This window comes from Salmo trutta, chromosome 39, assembly GCF_901001165.1.
Source record: "Salmo trutta chromosome 39, fSalTru1.1, whole genome shotgun sequence".
Classification (NCBI taxonomy): domain Eukaryota; kingdom Metazoa; phylum Chordata; class Actinopteri; order Salmoniformes; family Salmonidae; genus Salmo; species Salmo trutta.
In genome coordinates, this window is record NC_042995.1 from 5799394 (window position 1) to 5812433 (window position 13040).

The following is a 13040-nucleotide window of genomic DNA, read 5'->3' on the forward strand; positions in this document are numbered from 1 at the left end:
TTGGTGCTTCTGTTTGCCAAGCAAAGCTATGGAACAGCACCGTGCTTGTCAGCATGTCGTTCTCTTCTGGGGTGCATTCCTAGACTTGTACACACACACACACACACACACACACACACACACACACACACACACACACACACAGTGCACTCTTTCCTTTGTTTACTTGAGTTCACTTGTCATTTGAGATGGGAGTTTAAATGGAAAGTCCCTGTTTTGTTGTGGAGTTGACGTTAGTCTGTTTTATGGGGACTGTCCCTTAGGCCTCTCTACCACTCTTGTGCCTTTTTATATTCCAATATCCTGTTTTACTGAGTTCATTAAGTTTGTCCTATCAGCATGAGAGGTGGAGATGGATGAAGGGATGCATGGGTTGATGGGTAGGCTGATGATGGACCTATAGGTAGAAGGATGGAAACAAACGATTACAAACAGCCATCTTAAGATTTGACTCAACTATCTGGCTGAAGATGGTCAACCATCTTGTCTTTGTCAATCTACAAAGCATTTTCACGCCACTATCTGTACCAATGGAATTCGGCTTGGTGGGCGACAATCAATCCGAACCTTATCGAGATTTGCCAGCTTCCTTTCATTGCCATCTTTATATTACACAGCTTCCATACTGTATTGTAGTATTTTCTGGACTCAATCAATGTCTGAAATCAGTGAGCATGAGGATTGGAATGTAGAATGTTTCTAGGAGGAGTGAATGATGACTTCTCAGCAGAGCAGACCACTGCAGTCTGAACAATGGATTCATCTCATCCACACTGGTGTTGTTATGGACAGTATGGGGTGCGTGGCTGGGGGTGGTAGATTCATGGAAAATTATCTGCTCTGGGGAAGAGTGTGGCGATTGTGCCCTCTGGTTTGGGAGAAAGGGTGAGGGTGTCTTTGCGTGCCCCCTTCCAACAAGGAGCTGTCTGATTCGGACCAGACCGGGGAACTGAATCTCCACGAGGGGTCATGGGTCGCACCCACATTTTTACACAGTCTGTCAGTGACAGTTGGATGTAAAGGGTCGAGATGAGTCAATGAAACGTCCAGTCATCCATGTGAAGAAGAGTAAAGAGCAAAACAAAGAGAAAGAGAGAGTCGTTTGTGTCGGGGATTTACCAGTTCATTACATGTGAAGGTTCACGTTGGTTCACTGGGAAACAAGTGGGTGGTATAGCGTTCTTGTTGCCCGCGTTGATGTTATCATGCAGTGGATCATGTTTCGTCATAAACAAGTCTTGATTTCTGTCATATCTGTTATGTAAATGGATATTCTAGGTATGTAGGTAGACAAACCATTGCTCTACAGTATACCAACTCAGATCACTGCAGACAGTTGAATTCCCAGAGGATTCCAAGTATGGGTAAAATCTCTGAAAGATGGGCCCTTGCCAGAGAAAACCTAGCAGCTGTGGCGCCAAATGTTATGTTATGTATGACCAATCCAACCATTAGCTTGAATAGCAGAATGGGGCTGATTTTCAGCCAATTGAGCCAATGTAGAAGGTTGGATTTAGTGATGTCATCTTTGTGGAGTGCTCTGCTTTCTTGTTTCCTGTTCCACCATCAGTCATCTTTAACTGACCATACCTGGGGTTTGGCCAAATATGGATTAAGGGCTGACCTGGGAACAGTAGAAATGCCATAGATGTCACAGCTGTGTTGCCTCACTCTGAAGTGTTAACTGATGGGTTTTCAGTTCTGGCACTGCTCCCCCTTTCTGTAGCTCTCCAGGTCCAGTTGGTCTGGTCCCCTGGGATGTGTCACAGCTGGAGAGGATGGATCGTTTAGACTTTCTAACAGGGGGGTCCTTGGAGAGGATGGAAAGTGGAGTTAGATGCTCTATATCTCAAACACAAGCTGACATCTGTCTGTTTCTGGTACAGTAAGATCAGTGTTTCACATTACAGCCTGTTCCAATGGTCTTTGATGGGCTAGTCACCACTTGTAACAAGCAATGCAAGTTAGCACCAATAAACAATGATGATGGTTTCACTTTTAGTGGTATCCAATTGGTAGTTACAGTCTTGTCCCATTGCTGCAACTCCCGTACGGACTCGGGAGAGGTGAAGGTCAGAAGCCATGCGTCCTCTGAAACACAACCCTGCCAAGGGTTGCTTCTTGACACGATGCCTGCTTAACCCGGAAGCCAGCCGCACCAATGTGTCAGAGGAAACACCGTGCACCTGGCGACCGTGTCAGTGTGCACTGTGCCCGGCCTGCCACAGGAGTCGCTAGTGCGCGATGGTACAAGGACATCCCTGCTGGCCAAACCCTCCCCTAACCCGGACGACACTGGGCCAATTGTGCACCGCCCCATGGGTCTCCCGGTCTCGGCTGGCTGCGACAGAGCCTGGACTCAAACCAGGATCTCTAGTGGCACAGCTAGCCTTAGACCACTGCGCCTCTCGGGAGGCCACCCGGCTACTTACATTATTGTAATTAAAGTACATTGTTATGTCTGTACAGTAGTTTTTGGCACTGTCATCTTGGACCCTGGAGTTTTCAATAAACAGTTGTTTGGTGTTCGGCCTCTGGGTCTCTCTGATGCATCATTAAATTAGGAAAATAGTTTTCTGTTGCTCTTTGCACACAGTTAGTAGGCCTTCTCATTTTCCCAAACAATTACTTATTACAGTTTTCAGACAAAGAGAACAGCACCATTTCTTCAGCATGGTCTTGAGGCAATGAAGACTTTTACAACGAGGTAGCGTTCTTTTAACTTTTTTTATTGTTCACTGTGACATACCTAAGTTTATATAAAATAGAGTGAAACCCAGACATGAGGTAACTAGACGGACTGTAGTTGAGTCAATGTTTGGGTTGCTGGACATTTTAGGTACGCCCTCTTGGCTTGTTATAAGAGGAACAGAAGTGAAGAGGAGAGGATGAAGATAGGATAGAGAGGCAGGGGATAAAATTATGTTATACAGTACATACGGAAATTATTCAGGCCCCTTGACTTTTTCCACATTTTGTCACATTACAGACTTATTCTGAAATGGATTAAATAACCCCCCCCCCTCGTCAATCTACACATATTACCCCATAATGACAATGCAAAAACAGGTTTTAATTTTTTTTGCAAAAAAACTCAACAGACACACATTATTTACATAAGTATTCAGACCCTTTGCTATGAGAGTCAAAATTAAGCTCAGGTGCATCCTGTTTCCATTGATCATCCTTGAGATGTTTCTACAACTTAATTGGAGTCCACCTGTGGTAAATTTCAATTGATTATACATGATCTATATAAGGTCCCACAGTTGACAGTGCATGTCAGAGCAAAAACCAAGCCATGAAGTCGAAGGAGTTGTCCGTAGAGCTCCGAGACAGGATTGTGTCGAGGCACAGATCTAGGGAAGGGTACCAAAACATTTCTGCAGCATTGAAGGTCCCCAAGAACACAGTGGCCTCCATTATTCTGAGCAATCGGGGGAGAAGGGCGTTGGTCAGGGAGGTGACAAAGAACCCTATGGTCACTCTGACAGAGCTGCAGAGTTCCTCTATGGAGATAGGAGAACCTTCCAGAAGGACAACCGTCTCTGCAGCACTCCACCAATCAGGCCTTTATGGTAGAGTGGCCAGACGGAAACCACTCCTCTGTAAAAGGCAAGACAGCCTAATGACTCTCAGACCATGAGAAACAAGATTAAACTCTTTGGCCTAAATGCCAAGTGTCATGTCTGGAGGAAACCTGGCACCATCCCTACGGTGAAGCATGGTGGTAGCAGCATCATGCTGTGGGGATGTTTTTCAGCGGCAGGGACTGGGAGACTAGTCAGGATCGAGGGAAAGATGAACGGAGAAAAGTACAGAGAGATCCTTGATCAAAACCTGCTCCAGAACGCTCAAGACCTCAGACTGGGGCGAAGGTTCACCTTCCAGAAGGACAACGATCCTAAGCACACAGCCAAGACAACGCAGAAGAGTTTTCAGGAAGGGTCTCAGAATGTCCTTGAGTGGCCCAGCCAGAGCCCAGACTTGAACCCAATCGAACATCTCTGGAGAGACCTGAAAATAGCGGTGCAGCGACGCTCCCCATCCAATCTGACAGAGCTTGAGAGGCTCTTAAGAGAAAAATGGGAGAAACTCCCCAAATACAGGTGTGCCAAGCTTGTAGCGTCATACCCAAGAAGACTTGAGGCTGTAATCGAGTAAAGGGTATGAATACTTATGTAAATGTCATATTTTGTTTTTTTATTTTTAATACAAAATGTCTAAACCTTTTTAGACACAAGTCATTATGGGGTATTGTGTGTAGATTGATGAGGGAAACATTTTTTTAAATCTATTTTAGAATAAGGCTGTAACGTAACAAAATGTTGAAAAAGTCAAGGGGTCTGAATACTTTCTGAATGCACTGTATATACAGCTAAATATATGACATTTCAACATTGACATAAATGTAACTGTTTATTTTATTCACTAAGGAAGATTGATTCATTCTCAGTGTAATGTATTGTTATGGATATGAATGACTGCAGGTTGGTGTATGTATTCATTGGCAAGCAGGATTTTTGTAGCTAAAAGATCTCTCACGTTTTTTCTAGATTGTATTCGTATAGTGCTTTCCATCATGTCTAAAAGTACTTCATACCGTAACTCACCCTCATCCACTAGCACCTACCTGGGTGATACAACATGGCAGCCATTTTGTGCCTTACAGAAACCACCCACCACACATCAGCTCCAACTAGTTTATGCGTTGCACCCAAACCCTCCTCCTGGACATATTAAATGATTAGTCATGGTCTGAGAGCCAGTCGTTAGCCCTCGTCCCGAGCCACTTCAGCATGTTTAGACTGGCAGGCCTGTTGTGCTGGGCTCTGGGCCCAGACACTGGGTACTGTACTTAACAAAGCTTATTGGATTCCCACATGGCCCACTTTCACATGCATAGACACACACACACACACACACACACATCCTAGTTTTGTTTTGGATTCTTTAGTTTGTGCATGACATTCTACGGTCAGTGCATGCATTGTTTAGGCCACTCACTTCACAAAATGATGCTGCCATGTTATTCCAAATATGGAAGTTCATGATATAGCAGGTGACATACAGAGATCAGGTGACTATCAGGTGAATAAGCTCAGCTGACAGACATACAGTGCATTCAGTATTCAGACCCCTTCACTTTTTCCACATTACAATCTTATTCTAAAATCGATTAAATTGTTTATTTTCATTTACATTTCCTCATCAATCTACACATAATACCCCATAATGACAAAGCAAGAACAGGTTTTTTGATTTTTTTGCATATTTAAAATGTGCACTGTAGGCCATGGATTCCCCAATCTGGGGGACGTGGGAATATATTCCCTATTGGGATTGGACATCTGCAGTACGTAATCGACAGGATATTCCCTTAATCTATGTCTGACTGGGAATCCCTGGAACGCTGTAAGGTTCCCTATTAGTGCAGTGCTGTGGAACGTCTCTGAGCGTTGCCAGGATAGCGTGAAGGATCAGACCAGTGTGGAGAATCATGGAATAATGTCAGATTGGGAACAGGGAAGAGAAGCTGCCTGCCTGGCCAGCCACCCTGGTCCCATGTGGCTCAGCTGCTAAATGACTGAAATGAAATGTGATCCTGGCTTGGGGTGGTGGTGTTCCCATGTTCTCCTCTGTCAACAGGCCATCTGCCTGAATGGGATTGGGAATCCCCATTCAATGCATTGCAACTCAGTCCCAGTTGATTTTGTATAGTGCAGTACAAGTGAGTGAGTCAATGGATTCTCTATTATGACATCCATGTTGGCTAAACATGGCTGATATGTAACTGGCAATACTTTCTGACAGCTATAGTGGATACATTCCATATTCCTCTTTTGTTCTGCCTCTCTTATCTATCTTTTTCATTATTGTTCCTTGTTATGTTCGGTAGACAGAAATCAGTTACTCCCTGAGGCTCCTTTGTGACTCGGGTTAGTGTTGGGTTAGTGTCTGCAGTAGTGTTGGGTTAGTGTCTGCGGTAGTGTTGCGGTAGTGTTGGGTTAGTGTCTGCAGTAGTGTTGGGTTAGTGTCTGCGGTAGTGTTGCGGTAGTGTTGGGTTAGTGTCTGCGGTAGTGTTGGGTTAGTGTCTGTGGTAGTGTTGGGTTAGTGTCTGCGGTAGTGTTGGGTTAGTGTCTGCAGTAGTGTTGGGTTAGTGTCTGCGCTAGTGTTGGGTTAGTGTCTGCAGTAGTGTTGTGTTAGTGTCTGCGGTAGTGTTGGGTTAGTGTCTGCGATAGTGTTGGGTTAGTCTCTGCAGTAGTGTTGGGGTAGTGTCTGCGGTAGTGTTGGGTAGTGTCTGCGGTAGTGTTGGGTTAGTGTCTGCAGTAGTGTTGGGGTAGTGTCTGCAGTAGTGTTGGGTTAGTGTCTGCAGTAGTGTTGGGGTAGTGTTTTGCGGTAGCGTTGGGTTAGTGTCTGCGGTAGTGTTGGGTTAGTGTCTGTGGTAGTGTTGGGTTAGTGTCTGCAGTAGTGTTGGGGTAGTGTTGGGTTAGTGTCTGCGGTAGTGTTGTGGTAGTGTCTGCAGTAGTGTTGGGTTAGTGTCTGCGGTAGTGTTGGGTTAGTGTCTGCGGTAGTGTTGGGTTAGTGTCTGCAGTAGTGTTGGGTTAGTGTCTGCAGTAGTGTTGGGGTAGTGTCTGCGGTAGTGTTGGGTTAGTGTCTGCGGTAGTGTTGGGTTAGTGTCTGCAGTAGTGTTGGGGTAGTGTTGGGTTAGTGTCTGCGGTAGTGTTGGGTTAGTGTCTGCGGTAGTGTTGGGTTAGTGTCTGCGGTAGTGTTGGGCTAGTGTCTGCGGTAGTGTTGGGTTAGTGTCTGGGGTAGTGTTGGGTTAGTGTCTACGGTAGTGTTGGGTTAGTGTCTGCGCTAGTGTTGGGTTAGTGTCTGCAGTCGTGTTGGGTTAGTGTCTGCGGTAGTGTTGGGTTAGTGTCTGCGGTAGTGTTGCGGTAGTGTTGGGTTAGTGTCTGCGGTAGTGTTGGGTTAGTGTCTGCGGTAGTGTTGGCTTAGTGTCTGCGGTAGTGTTGGATTAGTGTCTGCGGTAGTGTTGGGTTAGTGTCTGCGGTAGTGTTGCGGTAGTGTTGGGTTAGTGTCTGCAGTAGTGTTGGGTTAGTGTCTGCGGTAGTGTTGGGTTAGTGTCTTCAATAGTGTTGGGGTAGTGTCTGCGGTAGTGTTGGGTTAGTGTCTGCGGTAGTGTTGGGTTAGTGTCTGCAGTAGTGTTGGGTTAGTGTCTGCAGTAGTGTTGTGGTAGTGTCTGCAGTAGTGTTGGGTTAGTGTCTGCGGTAGTGTTGGGTTAGTGTCTGCGGTAGTGTTGGGTTAGTGTCTGCAGTAGTGTTGGGTTAGTGTCTGCAGTAGTGTTGGGGTAGTGTCTGCGGTAGTGTTGGGTTAGTGTCTGTGGTAGTGTTGGGTTAGTGTCTGCAGTAGTGTTGGGTTGTGTTGGGTTAGTGTCTGCGGTAGTGCTGGGTTAGTGTCTGCGGTAGTGTTGGGTTAGTGTCTGCGGTAGTGTTGGGTTAGTGTCTGCGGTAGTGTTGGGTTAGTGTCTGCGGTAGTGTTGGGTTAGTGTCTGGGGTAGTGTTGGGTTAGTGTCTGCGGTAGTGTTGGGTTAGTGTCTGCGCTAGTGTTGGGTTAGTGTCTGCAGTAGTGTTGGGTTAGTGTCTGCGGTAGTGTTGGCTTAGTGTCTGCGGTAGTGTTGGGTTAGTGTCTGCGGTAGTGTTGGCTTAGTGTCTGCGGTAGTGTTGGATTAGTGTCTGCGGTAGTGTTGGGTTAGTGTCTGCGGTAGTGTTGCGGTAGTGTTGGGTTAGTGTCTGCAGTAGTGTTGGGTTAGTGTCTAGTGTCTGTGGTAGTGTTGGCTTAGTGTCTGCGGTAGTGTTGGATTAGTGTCTGCGGTAGTGTTGGGTTAGTGTCTGCGGTAGTGTTGCGGTAGTGTTGGGTTAGTGTCTGCGGTAGTGTTGGGTTAGTGTCTGCGGTAGTGTTGGGGTAGTGTTGGGTTAGTGTCTGCGGTAGTGTTGGGTTAGTGTCTGCGGTAGTGTTGGGTTAGTGTCTGCGGTAGTGTTGGTTTAGTGTCTGCGGTAGTGTTGGGTTAGTGTTGGGCTAACCGGGCCACAGCTGTGACTGCCCTAGCGCCCTGTCAGATGGACCAATAGCAGGTGCATCCGATGAGAAGCTGCCTCCCCCTCGCCCTCTCTGCCTCCCACTAATTGGCTGAAATCCCACAGGATCTTCAGCTAAGCTTCGGTTGACTTGCAGGTTTAGAATGTAGATAGCATAACAACAGTGTCCAGTGAGACCCTAGCTGGTTTAGCAATATGGTGTGGGAGTGAGGACAGACTGTACAGACTAAGTGGTGTTGCTGTGTTAGTGTGTGGAAACATATGTTTGGGATTAGTCCAAAAAGTGTTGAGTCTCTTGTTCCAATTCATTTTAGGATGTAGTACAATAGTCCTTGTGTATTGGTTGTTGTCCAAGGGCTGCACCCAAGTGCTATCCAATAGTAAAATAAATGCCATTCACACAAGTCACAACTGGAAGTATGATACTAATATGAGACATGATGCATTTTAAAATGTAGGCTTACTCAACCACCTGAAAGGGCATTCATAGACTTAGCCTGTGGTAACTTGTAGACTAGACACTGGCTGGAATGCGGGATTAACCAATCAGCATTCAGCATTTAGACCCACCCGTTGTATAATCTTCATTATAAACTGGGTGGTTCGAGTCCTGAATGCTGATTGACTGACAGCCGTGGTATATCAGACCCTATACCATAGGTGTTACTGTTTTAATTACGTTGGTAACCAGTTTATAATAGCAATAAGGCACCTCGGGGGTTTGTGGTATATGGCCAATATACCACGGCTAATGGCTGTATCCAGGCACTCCACGTTGCGTTGTGCATAAGAACAGCCCATATCCGTGGTATATTGCCCATATACCACACCCCCTTATTGCTTAAGTATGATATGATATTGCACTTACTTATGAATGACACTTTTGGCCATTGCGAAGTTAGATCCCCTTTAGGATACACTATTAGCTATTGGAATAACTCCTCATTGTCATGTCCTGGCCAGTAAGGGGTCATTTTGTTATTGAGTTGGTCAGGACGTGGCAGGGGTGTGTTTGTTTTGTGTGTTTCGGGGTTTTTGGTTTATGCTCTATGTTTTCTATTTCTATGCGGGTTTTCTAGTTTGTCTATTTCTATGTTAGTTTTGAGAACGACCTCCAATTAGAAGCAGCTGGTTGTCGTTGCTTCTAATTGGAGGCCATATTTAAGTGGGTTTATTTTCTTTTGTGTTTGTGGGTGGTTGTTTCTATGTATAGCCTTACAGGACTGTCGGTTGGTTTCCTTTAGTGTTCACGGTTAAAAGTATAAGTATGGACACTTACCATGCTGCGTATTGGTCCGATAATTCTTACTCCTCAGAAGAAGACAAAGATTATGATGCTCATGGTTCAATCTAGATCCTCTGAGACTAAATGACTGTGTTACGGAGTTCACTTCCCCTGTTTAAGTTTACATCACTGGAGGGATAGGAAATCTCAAGTATCTCTGGTTCGTGTGACATTCACATTGTACAGTGTGGGCTTTTCTGTAAACAGCTGTCATAAATCTACTCTGACAGTTCCCCCATGAGAGGATGTCTGTCTGTCCAGTGTTTAGTTCCCTAGAGGTGCTATTTCATGTGAATATGATGGTTAGTCTCATGTAACTTCCTCATTTCCCTCTAGGCTATTCGAGTCCATGGGAACTGGATTACAGTCAGACGTTTTTCCATGCTAAAACAGCCCAAGTTCATTTGACACAGTCTTTGCCTGCTGAACCCCAAAACTCTCTCCATAAAGGCTTATTTCTGCTTTTATTTTACATCTACTACCTAGCTTGGTCAATCAGGCTTACTGCTGCACTTGAAAGATAATGTGAGCTGTCACGAGATCTGCTATCGCCCATCATAGAAACATAGAAGGGTTCATCATTAACTGCATACTGTAGATCCGTGAATGTTTTGACCTGTCCTAGGTGAGGTTGAACCATTAACTAATAGAGTCTGAAGCCCTATTGAGTCTGAAACCCTATTGAGTCTGAAGCCCTATTGAGTCTACTGGGGTTGGTCCATGTGGTCTGAGGTTTGATATTTCACTCTGCAACAGACCTTTGCTGACATTTCGCTGACCTTTCGTTAGGTCACGAGTTGGTACTCACTGGGCACATACTTCAGTTCAATGTCTAGTTTTGATTTACATTTGGTTGAGTTGTCAGGTAACGTGAATTCAACGTGAAATCAACAAAACATTTCACCATGTCATTGGATTTTAGTTCAAAGTTGGGTTAAATAAAGACTAAATTCCCTTACGTTGATGACTTTTTTCAAATTTCAATCAGTTTTCCACTTTGATTCAACATCATCACATATCATTTTTTTTGTTGAAACGATGTGGAAACAACGTTGATTCAACCAGTTTTTGCCCAGTGGCTTTTGTTGTTTTCTCCACTGCACATGTATGTGTATGACCTGAGGCACTCATCCCGGCTAAGTCACTTGGTGAAGCACAGCACACCAATCAAGGCATGATGCTTTCTAATCTGCTACTGCACTGTGCCCTTGTACCCTTCGGTAACCTCATGTCAATGATAAAGTACTCTGTGTATGCTTTCTCTATGCCCGTAACAACTGACTCAGGATCAGTTTGGCTGTTTAGCTGAGGGTTAAGTTTGGGGGTATGGTAAAGGAAGATGGTACAGGCTTAGAAAAAAAGGAGCTGTCTAGAAGCTAAAATGATTGTTCGGCTGTCCCCATAGTAGAACCCTTTTTGATTCTAGGTAGAACTAGGGTTGCAAAGCTACCAGTAGTTTACCAAAGTTACCGGAATCTTCAGTCATTTTTGGTTATTAACAGAAAATATATAGCAATCTATCATAACTTTGATAATTTATACTTGAATAACTTTTATTAAAAAAAATCTAAATCCTATATTTTGTATCTGTTTCCATATTGGCCAGAGGTTTCTAGTATATAGACTATCTGGTTCAAGAGAAAATAGCCTAAATAATGAAACTCTGCAACTCGTACAACTATAGACTTTTTTCACAACTGCCACCAGTTTGACTCTGAAACATTGTCAACAAATTTATAGTAAAATAAATAAAAGTGTGTAAAAAAAATTCTAAAATATATTTCATGCTGTAACCCTCATAATAAACACCAATGATATTCACTAAGTTGATGGTTTATATTTTGGATAATGTTTTTCAGCTTTTATATTCAATGTTTTATTTGAAAATCATCTTATTTAATTATTTAATACACTGTATGTTACATGTGTTACGGTCACACGAGGGCCAGAGATAATTATAGACACCTGTGATAATCTGAAGTACCCAAAAGGGACACTAGATGTCTTGTGATAGATTCAATAAAATCCTTGAAAGATACCAACATTCTGGTAATTTACTGGTAAACTTTTAAAGTTTCCAGTAATATTCCCTCCCTTTGCAATGCTAGGTAGAACCCTTTTGGTTCCAGGTAAAAACCCTTCTGGGTTCCATATTGAACCTCTTTCACAGATGGTTTTACATGGAACCCAAAAGGGTTATCTTATGGGGACAGCCAAAGAACCCTTTTTGGAGTGTATAGCTGATCCTAAACCAGTGGTTAAGTGCGTAGCGTAAACAGGAGCTGAAAAAAAAGGTCTGGTCCAGAAACAACTCAAAGTCCCGAAGCCCTAGACACTTCATGTAGACTAGTCTGAAAGAAGCCCTAGACACTTCATGTAGACTAGTCTGAAAGAACCCCTAGACACTTCATGTAGACTAGTCTGAAAGAACCCCTAGACACTTCATGTAGACTAGTCTGAAAGAACCCCTAGACACTTCATGTAGACTAGTCTGAAAGAACCCCTAGACACTTCATGTAGACTAGTCTGAAAGAACCCCTAGACACTTCATGTAGACTAGTCTGAAAGAAGCCCTAGACACTTCATGTAGACTAGTCTGAAAGAACCCCTAGACACTTCATGTAGACTAGTCTGAAAGAACCCCTAGACACTTCATGTAGACTAGTCTGAAAGAAGCCCTAGACACTTCATGTAGACTAGTCTGAAAGAAGCCCTAGACACTTCATGTAGACTAGTCTGAAAGAACCCCTAGACACTTAATGTAGACTAGTCTGAAAGAAGCCCTAGACACTTCATGTAGACTAGTCTGAAAGAACCCCTAGACACTTCATGTAGACTAGTCTGAAAGAAGCCCTAGACACTTCATGTAGACTAGTCTGAAAGAACCCCTAGACACTTCATGTAGACTAGTCTGAAAGAACCCCTAGACACTTCATGTAGACTAGTCTGAAAGAACCCCTAGACACTTCATGTAGACTAGTCTGAAAGAACCCCTAGACACTTCATGTAGACTAGTCTGAAAGAACCCCTAGACACTTCATGTAGACTAGTCTGAAAGAAGCCCTAGACACTTCATGTAGACTAGTGTGAAAGAACCCCTAGACACTTCATGTAGACTAGTCTGAAAGAACCCCTAGACACTTCATGTAGACTAGTCTGAAAGAAGCCCTAGACACTTCATGTAGACTAGTCTGAAAGAACCCCTAGACACTTCATGTAGACTAGTCTGAAAGAACCCCTAGACACTTCATGTAGACTAGTCTGAAAGAAGCCCTAGACACTTCATGTAGACTAGTCTGAAAGAAGCCCTAGACACTTCATGTAGACTAGTCTGAAAGAAGTCCTGGGCACTTCATGTAGACTAGTCTGAAAGAACCCCTAGACACTTCATGTAGACTAGTCTGAAAGAACCCCTAGACACTTCATGTAGACTAGTCTGAAAGAACCCCTAGACACTTCATGTAGACTAGTCTGAAAGAACCCCTAGACACTTCATGTAGACTAGTCTGAAAGAACCCCTAGACACTTCATGTAGACTAGTCTGAAAGAACCCCTAGACACTTCATGTAGACTAGTCTGAAAGAAGCCCTGGGCACTTCATGTAGACTAGTCTGAAAGAACCCCTAGACACTTCATGTAGACTAGTCTGAAAGAAG

The 13040-nt window shown here is 44.1% G+C and overlaps 1 protein-coding gene across 3 annotated transcripts in view; it reads left to right on the forward strand.

The window, feature by feature from the left end:
* The window catches only part of LOC115179344 (collagen alpha-1(XVIII) chain), a 70733-nt gene that overhangs the window by 32119 nt on the left and 25574 nt on the right, over positions 1-13040 (forward strand). The window lies entirely within an intron of this gene.